Below are 13,187 nucleotides of genomic sequence, written 5' to 3' on the forward strand. Positions count from 1 at the left end.
GGACCATATAGAGAAGAGGGAGTGTGAGGGGATTGTACGGAGAAGTAGGAGAAGAGTATGTAGAGATGGGAGCATGGGGGACAGTATGGAAAGGTGAGAGTTTGGGGGACAATATGGAGAAGTGGGGCACAGTATGGAGAAGTTGGATTCATGTAGTGACAGTGGATCTGGTAATGGAATCATCTACTAACTGTGGTCCTGATCGTGTAAAAATGTACCAATCTATAACTGATCAGATGTCGTCACCCCGCTGAGGCGGTCACCTTTCTGCCACTGGTTTCCTACTCCCTACTGTGGATGTTACCCTGCGGCTGAAATGGGAAAGGTACACGACTTATAGAGCTGAAGGTAATAGGGACTTTTATTGTATATGAGGGATGTTAATGTGATGGCAGAATATCATGTGGCAGGTTACTGAGAAGAAAAAGTGTGGTTCTAGTGCTGACGATGGTTCTGACACTGCATTCATTTACCAATAGTGGTTCTAGTGCTATATTCATGTACTGACTGTGGTTCTTGTGCAGCATTCATGTACTGATGGTGGTTCTGTGTATATGGAAGCTGTGGGCATTATATTGTGTACAGGGGGAGCTATGGGCCTATCATACTTTACATTGGGGAGCTTTGACGTCATCATACTCTGTTTAAGGGAGATGTAGGTCCACTATACTGTGTATAGAGGAGCTGTATATTGTGGACCCAGTGGACATTATTTAATGTTAAGTGGGCACTTAAGAAGCATTAGCATTATAGGGGCACATAGACTATAGTAATCATCAAAGAGGCAAAATGTGGACACTTTTCTAGGGTATTTGCACAGTGCATTAATCTTTTCAAGGGAGCAATTTTACCACCTAGAGGGCACAAGTGAGGCATTATTACTTTGTAAAGGGCAGAGTGGTGGCATTATTACTATGTAAGGGGCACAGTGGTGGCTTTATTTCTTTGTAAAGGGCAGAGTGGTGGCATTATTACTTTGTAAAGGGCACAGTGGTGGCATTATCACTATGTAAGAGGCACAGTGGTGGCATTATTACTTTGTAAAGGGCAGAGTGGTGGCATTATTACTTTGTAAGGGGCACAGTGGTGGCATTATTACTATGTAAGGGGCACAGTGGTGGCATTATTACTTTGTAAAGGGCAGAGTTGTGGCATTATTACTATGTAAGGGGCACAGTGGTGGCTTTATTTCTTTGTAAAGGGCAGAGTGGTGGCATTATTACTTTGTAAAGGGCACAGTGGTGGCATTATTACTATGTAAGAGGCACAGTGGTGGCATTATTACTTTGTAAAGGGCAGAGTAGTGGCATTATTACTTTGTAAGGGGCACAGTGGTGGCATTATTACTATGTAAGGGGCACAGTGGTGGCATTATTACTATGTAAGAGGCACAGTGGTGGCATTATTACTTTGTAAAGGGCAGAGTAGTGGCATTATTACTTTGAAAGGGGCACAGTGGTGGCATTATTACTATGTAAGGGGCACAGTGGTGGCATTATTACTTTGTAAAGGTCACAGTGGTGGCATTGTTACTATGTAAGGGGCACACTGGTGACAGTATTATTTTGTAAGGGGCACAGTGGTGGCATTATTAATATGTAAGAGGCACAGTGGGAGGCATTATTATGTGGGGCAGTAAGAGGAGCTCTGTTTTTGTACCAAAGAGCAGGTGCAGTAATAGGGACACACACAAGGCACACAGTATTGGGCTACCAGCAGTATGAGAAGCTTGTGCAAATTGGGTATAGATGGGGACAGTGCTGGAAATCTCATCTTTACAGATTAATCGTGACGGAAAGAAGTTATCATGTTGGACTGGACCTGATGGAAAAGACAGGAAAATGAATTATTCCACCAGAAAGAATGTGAGCTGTAAGTTACTATATATGACTGCACTGTAGTTATTAATTTATTTTTATTTATTTATATAGCACCATTGGTTCCATGGTGCTGTACATGAGATGGGGTTACATACAGATTACAGATATCACTTACAGCAAACAAACTAACAATCGCAGACTGATATAGAGGGGAGAGAGGACCCTGCCCTTTCGGGCTTACTTTCAACAGGATGGTGGGGAAGGAGACTGTAGGTTGGGGGGTTACAGCAGTTCCAGTGATGGTGAGGCGGTAGCTCCAGTAGTGGTGAGGAGGCAGCGGGGATCACTGCAGGCTGTAGGCTTTCCTGAAGATGTGGGAAGGATCCGAGTGTGGTTGATAGCCGGACGTGTTGGGGCAGGGAATTCCAGAGGATGGGGGCTATTCGGGAGAAGTCTTGCAGGCGGTTGGGTGAGGAGCGAATAAGTGTGCAGGAGAGAAGGAGGTCTTTGGAGGACCGGAGATTCCTTGATGGAAGGTATCTGGAGATTAGTTCAAAGATTTATGGAGGAGACAGGTTGTAGATGGCCTTGTAGGTCAGTATTAGTAATTTGAACTGGATACGCTGAGGGAATGGGAGCCAGTGAAGAGATTTGCAGAGGGGAGAAGTGGAGGAGTAGCGAGAAGAGAGACAAATTAGTCGGGCGGCAGAGTTGAGAATGGACTGGAGGGGTGCATGGGTGTTAGCAGGGAGGCCACAGAGAAGGATGTTGCAATAGTCGAGGCGGGAGATGATGAGGGCATGCACAAGCATTTTGGTAGATTGAGGGTTGAGGAAGGAACGGATTCTGGAAATATTTTTGAGCTGGAGGCGACAGTAGGTGGAGAGAGCTTGGATGTGTGGTTTGAAGGACAGGGCAGAGTCAAGGGTTACTCCGAGGCAGCGGACCTCCGGTACGGGGGAAAGCGTGATGTTGTCAATTGTTATAGAAAGGTCGGGTAAGGAAGATCTGTGAGATGGGGGAAGATGATCAGTTCAGATTTGTCCACATTGAGTTTGAGGAAGCGAGAGGAGAAGAAGGAGGATATGGCTGATAGACACTCTGGGATTCTGGAGAGCAGAGAGGTGACGTCTGGGCCAGAGAGGTAGATCTGAGTATCATCGGCATAAAGGTGATACTGGAATCCGTGGGACTATATGAGTTGCCCCAGGCCAAGTGTGTAGATTGAGAAGAGTAGGGGTTCTAGAACAGAGCCTTGGGGGACTCCAACAGAGAGAGGGTGGGATGAGGAGTTAGTGTGGGAGTGGGAGACGCCGAATGTCCGGTTGGAAAGTTATGAGGAGATCCAGGATAGGGCGAGGTCTTTGATGCCAAAGGAGGAGAGGATCTGTAGTAGGAGGCAGTGGTCAACTGTGTCGAAAGCAGAGGACAGGTCTAGAAGCAGGAGTATAGAGTATTGTCCGTTAGCTTTGGCTGTATGTAGGTCGTTGGTAATTTTGGTCAGGGCTGTCTCAGTGGAATGATGGGGGTGGAAGCCAGATTGTAGATTGTCAAAGAGCAAGTTAGATGAGAGGTGGGAGGAAAGTTCAGCGTGGACATGCTGCTCCAGGAGTTTAGAAGCGAATGGGAGCAGCGATATTGGGCGATAGCTGGACGTGGCTGTTGGATCGAGGGTTTGCTTTTTAAGGATAGGTGTGATTGTGGCATGTTTGAAAGCAGAAGGGAAGGTACCAGAAGTTAGTGATAAGTTGAAGAGGTGGGTTAGGGATGGGATAAGTGTGGTGGTGAGGTTGGGGAGGAAGTGGGAAGGGATGGGGTCAAGTGCACAGGTTGTAAGGTGCGATTTGGAGAAGAGGCGATTAAGCTCCTCTTCAGTGATGTTGGAGAGAGAGGTTATGGGGTTTGGGCATTGGTGTGGTATACAAAGGGGTTGAGGTGGTTGGGCAATAAAGACTTGCCGTGTTTGGTCTATCTTGTTTTTGAAGTGTGCGGCAAAGTCCTCGGCAGAGATTAGGGAAGTCGGAGGTGGCAGTGGGCGGAGGAGGGAGTTAAAAGTATTGAACAACTGTTTGGGGTTGTGGGATAAGGAAGATACAAGGGATGTAAAAAAGGCCTGTTTAGCAGTGAGAGCTGATTTGAATGCAATTGTTGCTTGTTTGAGTGCAGTGAAGTCATCTTGCAAATATGTTTTCTTCCAGCACCGTTCTGCAATTCTGGATGCTTGCCGAAGCTTTTTCGGGGTGTTTTTGTGCCAAGGATGTCTATTGGTTCGTCGCTCTCTGTTATGCATGACAGGGGCGACTGAGTCGATGGCTGATGCAAGAGTGGCATTGTAGTTACTTGTATTGTCTGCAGGACTAATTTCTACCACTATATGGTAACCATATAGCGGTAATATCAGTGTTGGTCTTTGTGTAGAGATTTATTTTCAGTAACAGCACCGTCTTCTTCTAAGGTTCCCCTGTACCCACGATCAGGGTTCACCATTCAGGTTTTTTTAATGTACGGTAGTCCTCAAGAAGGAGTCGGTATGACTCTGAAATGCATTGACAATAAACCTACATTTCACTTATATCATTGCATTGTCGTGACTCCAGAAAGCGCAGAATTACTTCCATTTTCCAGGACGTCCTATCCTGACAGCACCATGGGGGTTGTCTTCTTATCCTTCCAGGGACAGGAAATGCACGAGAGGTTAAAAGGTCCCCTCCCACACCACACTCCAGTGTTTTTCCTGTCCCTGTAAGGACAGGCATGAGAGCGCCGCAGCCGCGGCATACATGGAAGAGCGGGAGACCAGCGACAGGTGGAGAGGTGACTATACACTGGGAACTTCTGTCAGATGCCGCCAGCATGGATGCCAGGACCAGTGACCAGCCAGAGCCAGCGTCCGTGAGTAGGGGGCACGGGGACAATATTGCCAGAGACAGGAGCTTGTACTAAAGGGGACTCCTGTCTTTTCAGGATAAGGCAACACCGACCCCGGCAACAGCCAGGACACCAGGCAAACCCAAATGCCCCATCTGTGCCAGCAAACTGCCGAGCGCATGGAAAAAACCCCTATGCGAGGATTGCACACTGCGGATTGTCAGAGGCGAACAGGCAGCTTTTCTCACGGAGATGCGCGCAGTAGTCAGAGACGAAGTACAAGCCTCCGTCTCGGGAATGATACCCACTCAGTCTTCTGGCCGGTCCCAGTCCAAAAGACCTAGATGGGAGTCCGACCTCTCGTCAGAGGAGGAGATATGGGGTACGGACTCGGAGGAAGAAGGCGAGATCACCTCTGAACCTCTGGAAACAGGGAAGAGGTACCTCTTTACATCAGAGAACACGGACGAGCTTCTCAGGGCAGTAAGAAGTACGATGCAGATCGAGGAAACCCCGAAGGAACAATCCATTCAGGACACAATGTTCGGGGGATTAAGAGCCAGGATTCGACAGGTCTTCCCAGTCAATGACCATATCCGGGCAATGATCCTGGAAGAATGGGAAGATGCGGAGAAAAGACTGTGATTGTGCCGCGAGACTTTAAGCTGCGACTTCCATTTAACCAGGAGGACATCAGCACTTGGGACGAGGTGCCTAAGATTGATTCACCGGTGGCCAAGGTGTCGAGGAAAACTTCGATTCCCTATGAAGATTCTTCCAGTCTTAAAGAGCCCATGGACAAAAAGGCAGACGTGCTCTTAAAAAGAGCTTGGGAGGCCTCAGCGGCAGTCATAAAAGCAAACATAGCCGCTACATCGGTCGCCAGATCCATGCACCTATGGATCGACCATTTAGAACAACAGTTAAAGGATAAAACCCCTAGGGGTGATATCCTTGAAAGCATTCCCCTGTTGAAAATCGCGACCGGTTTTCTGGCAGATGCTTCTGCAGAATCGGTACGGTTTGCGGCCAGGAATAATTCCCTATCCAATGCGGCCCGCCGAGCCATATGGATGAAAACCTGGTCGGGGGACTACCAGTCTAAAAATAAGTTATGTTCTATACCCTCCTCGGGCGGGAAGGTATTTGGGCCAGCTTTGGATAAAATTCTAGAGAGTGCCTCCGACGACAAAAAAGGTTTTCCAGAGGAAAAACCAAAAAAGACAATTTCCCCTTCAGAGACCCCGCCCATACCAGAGGCAGGAATATAGAGGGAAAGGGAAATCTTCGCGCTGGGAGTACTCGAAGGGGGGAAGAAGTAGAGCTCCCCCGTCCCGCACCGGACAAAGTTCCAGGAGCTGAAGGCAATGGCGCCATGCCTGTAGGGGGGAGCCTCAAACACTTTTTGCAGAGGCATGGCAACGTATCTCCCAGAGCCCATGGGTCCTCAATACAATCTCCCAGGGCTATACCCTCGAGTTCACGAAACCCCCTCCAGCACGATTCGTGGTTACAAACCCCGTTCCAAGGCCATGATAGACCCTATATGGGCAGACATAAGAGACCTGTTAAAAACAGAAGTAGTGATTCCAGTCCCAGCGGGAGAGAGAGGTCAGGGCCACTACTCTACGCTCTTCACGATAAAAAAACCGTCGGGATAGAGCCGAACTATCATAAACTTAAGACCACTAAATCAATGGGTTCGTTACAAAAGGTTCCGAATGGAGTCCCTGAAAACCGCCATCCCACTAATAGACCAGAACGCGTCCATGTGCACTATAGATTTAAAGAGCGCATATTATCACGTTCCCATCCATCCTCAATCTCAGAGATTCCTGCGCTTCGCCCTAGAGAAAGGAGGCAAACACTACCACTTCCAGTTTCAGGCTCTTCCGTTCGGCTTGGCGTCTGCACCTCGCGTGTTCACAAAACTGGTGGCCGAAGTCGTGGCAGACTTAAGACAAAGAGACATAATCATTGTACCTTATTTAGACGACTTCTTAGTAATATCCAGGTCAGCGTCGGAGTTAAAAGAACAACTCAGCTCAATAATTGGCAGCCTCGAGAGCCTAGGTTGGATCCTGAACAGAGAAAAATCAGACCTGCAGCCCAGCACCCACAAAAAATTCCTGGGGGTAATGATAGACTCCAGAAGAAGAGTCTCATTCTTACCGGAGGAGAAAAAGAAGCCCATCATGGACAAGGTTCGCCAGCTGGGCCAGCACTTGGTGTCAATAAGGACCACGATGAAAGTCCTGGGTGTTGTGAGTTCATTTTCCCCTTCACTACTGAGGCCCGAGGAACTCCCTCTTCTGGTGAAGAAAGGTAGTGAGCCTGATTGTCAAACACCTGGGGCTGATGATGATGACTGGCTGAGTGGAGTTAATGACTGGATATAAGGCTGCCGACGCCCTTCTGGCCTGCGGGTGATTTCTCTGTGGACTTCTAGGAAACCAGTCTGATTCCTGCTCATCTAAAGCTAAGATATCTGCTTTGCCTTTTTGCATTAGTGTTTTGTTTTCCTTGCTTTTCTGGATTCTGCCATTCCCTGCTGGGGTGAGCTGAATCTCCTTTTGCCTGTTGCTCTGTCTTCAGAATATTCCTGAGTACTGACATAGCTTTTTTGAAGCCTAGCGTCTTCAGGGCCTTTTTACTGTCAGTTTGTTGGCTCTTATTTTCATAGGGTTTTTCACGGATTGCAGACAGCAGCCTTCCTGTCCTTTCCTATCTAAGCTAGCGTGGGCCCCATCTTTGCTCAGTCTATCTTTCTGTCTGTGTTTTGTTCTTTCTTCTTGCTTCACCGTCATTATATGTGGGGGGCTGCCTTTTGCTTTGGGGTCTGCTCTGGGGCAGTTTAGATTTCCCTTTCTGTCTTTAGGCTATGTAGTCCTCCGGTTGTGATCGAGGGGCCTAGGGCATCGTAGGAGCCCCCCACAGCTACTGCTAGTTGTGTTGATAGGTTCAGGGGTCTGCAATCCGATAGCTGCCAACTTCTCTGGTTTTCTGGACTTAGCTAGCATTTCTATTTTTGCCTCCTACGGTGACTCAATCATAACACCTGGGCACTCTAACCGCATGCATACCTTGTGTCATGTGGAGCCAAGCTCATACAAGAGTCCTACAGAAGGAGATCCTTACAAAATGGGACAGACGGCAGTCCTCGCTGGACAAGAAGTTCCGACTGTCTCCGGCGCTGAGAGCATCTCTGAAATGGTGGATCAGCAACAGAAACATCAGCCGGGGGGTTCCTTGGATCCTGTCTCCATGCGTGATCATCACCACAGATGCCAGCAGGGAGGGATGTGGAGCCCACCTAGAAGGAAGGTTCTTACAAGGAACGTGGCCCAAGACTATCAGCTTACAGTCCTCAAACTACCGAGAGCTGCGAGCAGTTTGGGAAACTCTGAAGAAAAGCGGGTCATGACTACAAAACCAACATATAAAGGTCATGTCGGACAACGTGACCACAGTAGCCTTCCTACGCCACCAGGGGGGCCCAAGGCACGGGAAACTCCAGAGGCTAGCGGCTCGCATCCTCACCTGGGTGGAGAACAATTGTCGCTCCCTGTCAGCGGTGCACCTGGAAAGCTCCCAAAACAATATAGATGACTATCTAAGCAGACAAGAAGTCCGAACCACTGAATGGGATTTTTACAGGATGAAAATGATGAAATGGTAAGACAGGATGTTGAGAAGGCTGAACTTTTAAATTCCTATTTTGCATCTTTTTTCTCTCAGAAAGGAAATGTAACATCAACTGTTATTCACTGTCCTATTAAGGGAATAGAAGAATCCAGGATATCTATAAACAGAAAGATAGTGAGGAAACACTTAGCTAACCTAAATGTATTCAAGTCTCCAGGTCCAGATGAATTACACCCCAGAGTACTGAAGGAGATAGCAGAAGAAATTTTTGAACCCCTCTCCATAATCTTTGAAAATTCTTGGAGAACAGGAGAAGTGCCAGAAGACTGGAGAAGAGCAAATGTTGTTCCTATCTTCAAAAAGGGGAAGAAGGTGGACCCAGGCAACTATAGGCCGGTGAGTCTGACTTCTATACCAGGAAAGATCTTTGAACAAATTATTAAACAACATGTATGTCAATACCTGGATAAGAATGAAGTGATTAAACAGAGTCAGCATGGGTTTGTAACTAATAAGTCATGTCAGACTAATTTAATTTCCTTCTATGATGGTATTACTGATTGGGTGGATCAAGGAAATGCTGTAGATATAGTATATCTTGACTTCAGCAAAGCATTTGACAAAGTCTCTCATACAATCCTTATTGAAAAAATGACTAAGTATGGAATGGACAAGGCAACTGTTAGGTGGATTCATAACTGGCTTAGTGATCGGACCCAAAGAGTGGTCGTAAATGGCTGCACATCCAGTTGGAAGAATGTCTCAAGTGGGGTACCACAGGGCTCTGTCCTGGGCCCTGTATTGTTCAACATCTTTATCAACGATTTAGATGAAGGAATTGAGGGTAAACTGATTAAATTTGCTGATGACACAAAGCTAGGAGGGATAGCTAATACTAGAGAAGAGAGAGAGAGGATTCAAAAAGATTTAAATAAACTGGAGAAGTGGGCAGCAACTAACAGAATGGTTTTTAACAGGGAGAAATGCAAAGTACTACATCTGGGCAATAAAAATGAAAAAAGCATATATAGAATGGGAGGAATAGGGCTAAGTGACAGCACATGTGAAAAAGACTTGGGTATACTAATAGATCGCAGACTGAATATGAGTCAACAGTGTGATGCAGCAGCAAAAAAGGCAAATGCAATTCTAGGATGTATTAACAGAAGCATACAGTCTAGATCACGTGAAGTAATTATTTCCCTCTACTCCTCTTTGGTCAGACCTCATCTGGAATATTGTGTCCAATTTTGGGCACCACATTTTAAAAAAGACATCAACAAACTGGAGCAAGTTCAGAAAAGAGCGACCAGAATGGTGACCGGTCTGCAAACCCTGTCTTATGAGGAAAGATTGCAGGATTTGGGAATGTTTAGTTTGCAAAAGAGAAGACTGAGAGGAGACTTAATAGCTGTCTACAAATATCTAAAGGGCTGTCACATTGTAGAAGGATCAACTTTATTCTCATTTGCACAAGGAAAGACTAGAAGCAATGGGATGAAGCTGAATGGGAGGAGACACAGATTAGATATTAGAAAAAACTTTTTGACAGTTAGAGTGATCAATGAGTGGAACAGGCTGCCACGAGAAGTGGTGAGTTCTCCTTCAATGGAAGTCTTCAAACAGAGGCTGGACAGACATCTAACTGGGATGATTTAGCGAATCCTGCTTTGAGCAGGGGGTTGGACCAGATGGCCCAGGAGGTCCCTTCCAACTCTACGATTCTATGATTCTATGATAATGGGAGATCTTCAAGGATCTATGCCGTCGCTGGGGGACACCCCAACTGGACCTCTTCGCAACAAGGAAGAACGCCAAGCTGAAGAGGTTCTACTCCCTCAACCCGGCGGACCATCCAGAAGAAATCGACGCCCTGAACCAGAATTGGAGGAGGGGACTCCTATACGGTTTCCCACCAATCGCCATAATACCGAGGGTCCTCAGAAAGATCCAGGAGGAAGGAGCTCGGGTGATGCTGGTCGTACCTTTTTGGCCCAGGCGGAGTTGGTTTCCCCTCCTCAAAAAGATGACTCAGAGGGGGCCACTCCACCTACCAACAATACCAGACTTGCTTTTCCAGGGTCTAGTGCTACACCCAAACCCAGGAAGCCTGCAACTGGCAGCATGGATCCTGAGAGGGACATCCTAAAGTCCAATGGCCTCTCGGACCAAGTGATCCCCACATTACAGGCCAGCCGAAAACCGGTTACAAGAGCGATATATTGTAAAATCTGGAAGAGATTCTGTTCAGAAAGTGGTAGTGCCCCTTTAGACCTATCTCGGCCAGATATCCCTCGAATCCTGGACTTCCTACAGGCCGGATTCGATAAAGGCTTGACCCCGAGCACACTCAAAGTCCAGATAGCAGCCTTAAGTACCTTCTTTAATTCTTCCCTATCCTCCCATCCATGGATAGCGCGTTTTATAAAAGCCACCCAGAGATTAAGACCCACATTGAGAAAGACTGTCCCCCTAAATCTGGTACTTAACACGCTGTGTAGGGCCCCTTATGAGCCAATTTCGGAGATAGACATTTCAAAGCTCACACAAAAAACTGCTTTTTTGGTAGCTATCACCTCAGCTAAACGTTTAGGCGAGATCCAGGCCCTCTCTATCCAGAATCCCTACATTCAGATCTTCGAGGACCACATAACGCTCAAACTAGATCCAAAGTTCCTCCCTAAGGTAGTGTCACCACAGAACCTAAACCAGGAGATAACCCTGCCCTCGTTTTGTCCTGCCCCAAAGAATGATAAAGAAAAATTGTTTCATTCTCTGGATGTTAAACGTACAGTCACCCGTTACCTAGAAGTTACCCGGGAGTGGCGACAGGACACAAAACTATTTGTCCAGTACGGCAGCAAAAATAAAGGTAGAAGTGCGGCTACACAGTCTCTAGCAAGGTGGATAACAACAATAATCTCCTCGGCGTACGAGGCCGAGGGCTTGACAGTACCTGAGGGGCTTAGGGCCCATTCCACCAGGGCGATGGTGAATTCATGGGCAGTAGAGCAGATATGCAGGGCCGCCACCTGGTCTACACCAAATACTTTCTGTAGACATTATAAGTTGGACACTCTATCAGCTAGCCAGGCGACCTTCGGTCGCAGAGTGCTACAAGCAGTAGTCCCACCCTAAGCGAATTCCTACTTTAGTATTCCCCATGGTGCTGTTAGGATAGGACGTCCTGGAAAACGGAGATTAGACCTACCGGTAAAGTTATTTCCAGGAGTCCATCCTGACAGCACTGGTAGTTCCCTCCCTATGATTGGTATTGGTATCTTTATGCTTGTACTAAATCTAAATAAAATTTAATTGCATCCATACTGGTGTGGTACTTGGAAAAATCACTGGAGTGTGGTGTGGGAAGGGACCTTTTAACCTCTCGTGCATTTCCTGTCCCTGGAAGGATAAGAAGACAACCCCCATGGTGCTGTCAGGATGGACACCTGGAAATAACCTTACCAGTAGGTCTAATCTCCGTTTTCCCGCCGTTTAATTCTGACAATCTCATGGAAGCTGAGGTATCTGGATTATAGGCTTTTAGGTGTTGTGTCTCACGCAACCCTATAAGGTGAGCGGTTCTACCTTTCCTCTCTAACCTATTTACCTGGATGAGACCTTATTGAATTTTTATCTAGTTCCAATTAACCTAGTAAAATTCATCTATCACCATCGCAGCCTTCATCAAGAACCTGGAGGTTTTGAAAACATATATTCCTAACCATCTATGAGATCTTCTCAGAGGTTGCCGCTGTCTTCACGCGCTTGTAGATGTAAATGATATCTATATAATCTATGACCTTTTCCTGGCTGTATATACTGTCATTTTTTATGGTTTTTATTGTCTCCCAGTGCCACTGTCTGCCACACCAAGCAGTGCTGATGACATTATCACCCCACTTACCTGCCAAGGTGTGTGGACCATCAGCAGGATCATGTGGTCATAATGTTACCTGCACGTCTCACCTCAAAAGCAGAAATGAGCAGCACCAGAATTCCACTTGAAAGGGATTGTCAATTAGTGGACATCCCCTTAAAGTGTTATCAAAATTCTCAATTCTGAGGTAAAATCTGTATTCGATGAAGACAGACTGTCCCATTACTGAGATAGGAGATGGTAAGATTCCATCTAGATCACTTGCGGACAAAGACAGAAAAGGGCCCCTGTGCAAGGACGTTATATGGGCCCTTTGCAGCCTCAGAGCTTTGGAGGTTGAAATGGCCACCTTACCTCTTGGGTCCCTGTGCAGTCCTACAGGATGCACCAATGCTACGCCCTTCCCCGATCTAGATAGAAGGGATGATTAGGAGCGAGCTCTGGTTCTAGCTCCTCTCATCTACATAGCATTGTATCTGTGGCAGCTGCCATCTCCTCTCTCAGTATAATGGGACAGTCTGTCTTCACTGAATACAGGTTTCACCTCAGAATTGAGAATTTTCATAATGACTGATCAATTTATACTGCAATACAGAGAATGCTAGAGGTCACAGTAAAGGAAAGCAACACATACAAGGAAAGCCTCCAGCACCTACCTCCACCTGCAGAGCCGCACTCCACATATATGGCTGCTCTGTGTGCACAGGACCTGGGATGAGGTCACAGGAGGGGAGGAGTCAGGGGTCACATGGTGGGGAGGAGCCATCCTAGAGTTTATAGTAGATTAGGTATATTTCCACATAATAGGCAGTAATTGTGATCTACATATATGTGGTGTGCGGCTCTGCAGGTGGAGGTAGGTGCTGGAGATTCCCCATTACTGGGGGCAGGGGACATTAACCCTCTCAGTGCTGAGCCTGGGATAAATCTCTATGTGACTATAAGGCTATGTGAACACGTTGCTGATTCTGCTG

General features: G+C 46.9%; 1 protein-coding gene across 1 annotated transcript in view; it reads right to left on the reverse strand.

Annotated features, from left to right (window-relative positions):
• The window catches only part of LOC141073835 (uncharacterized), a 57,220-nt gene extending 44,274 nt beyond the window's left edge, over positions 1-12,946 (reverse strand). Inside the window, exon 1 of the mRNA XM_073561304.1 lies at positions 12,870-12,946. The gene's annotated coding sequence lies outside the window, so the exon portion shown is untranslated. The remainder of the gene's footprint in view (positions 1-12,869) is intronic.
• Positions 12,947-13,187: the final 241 nt, after the last annotated feature.

The sequence above is a fragment of the Dendrobates tinctorius genome, unplaced genomic scaffold (assembly GCF_039654945.1).
Source record: "Dendrobates tinctorius isolate UK_male_01 unplaced genomic scaffold, ASM3965494v1 ptg000014l, whole genome shotgun sequence".
Taxonomy (NCBI): domain Eukaryota; kingdom Metazoa; phylum Chordata; class Amphibia; order Anura; family Dendrobatidae; genus Dendrobates; species Dendrobates tinctorius.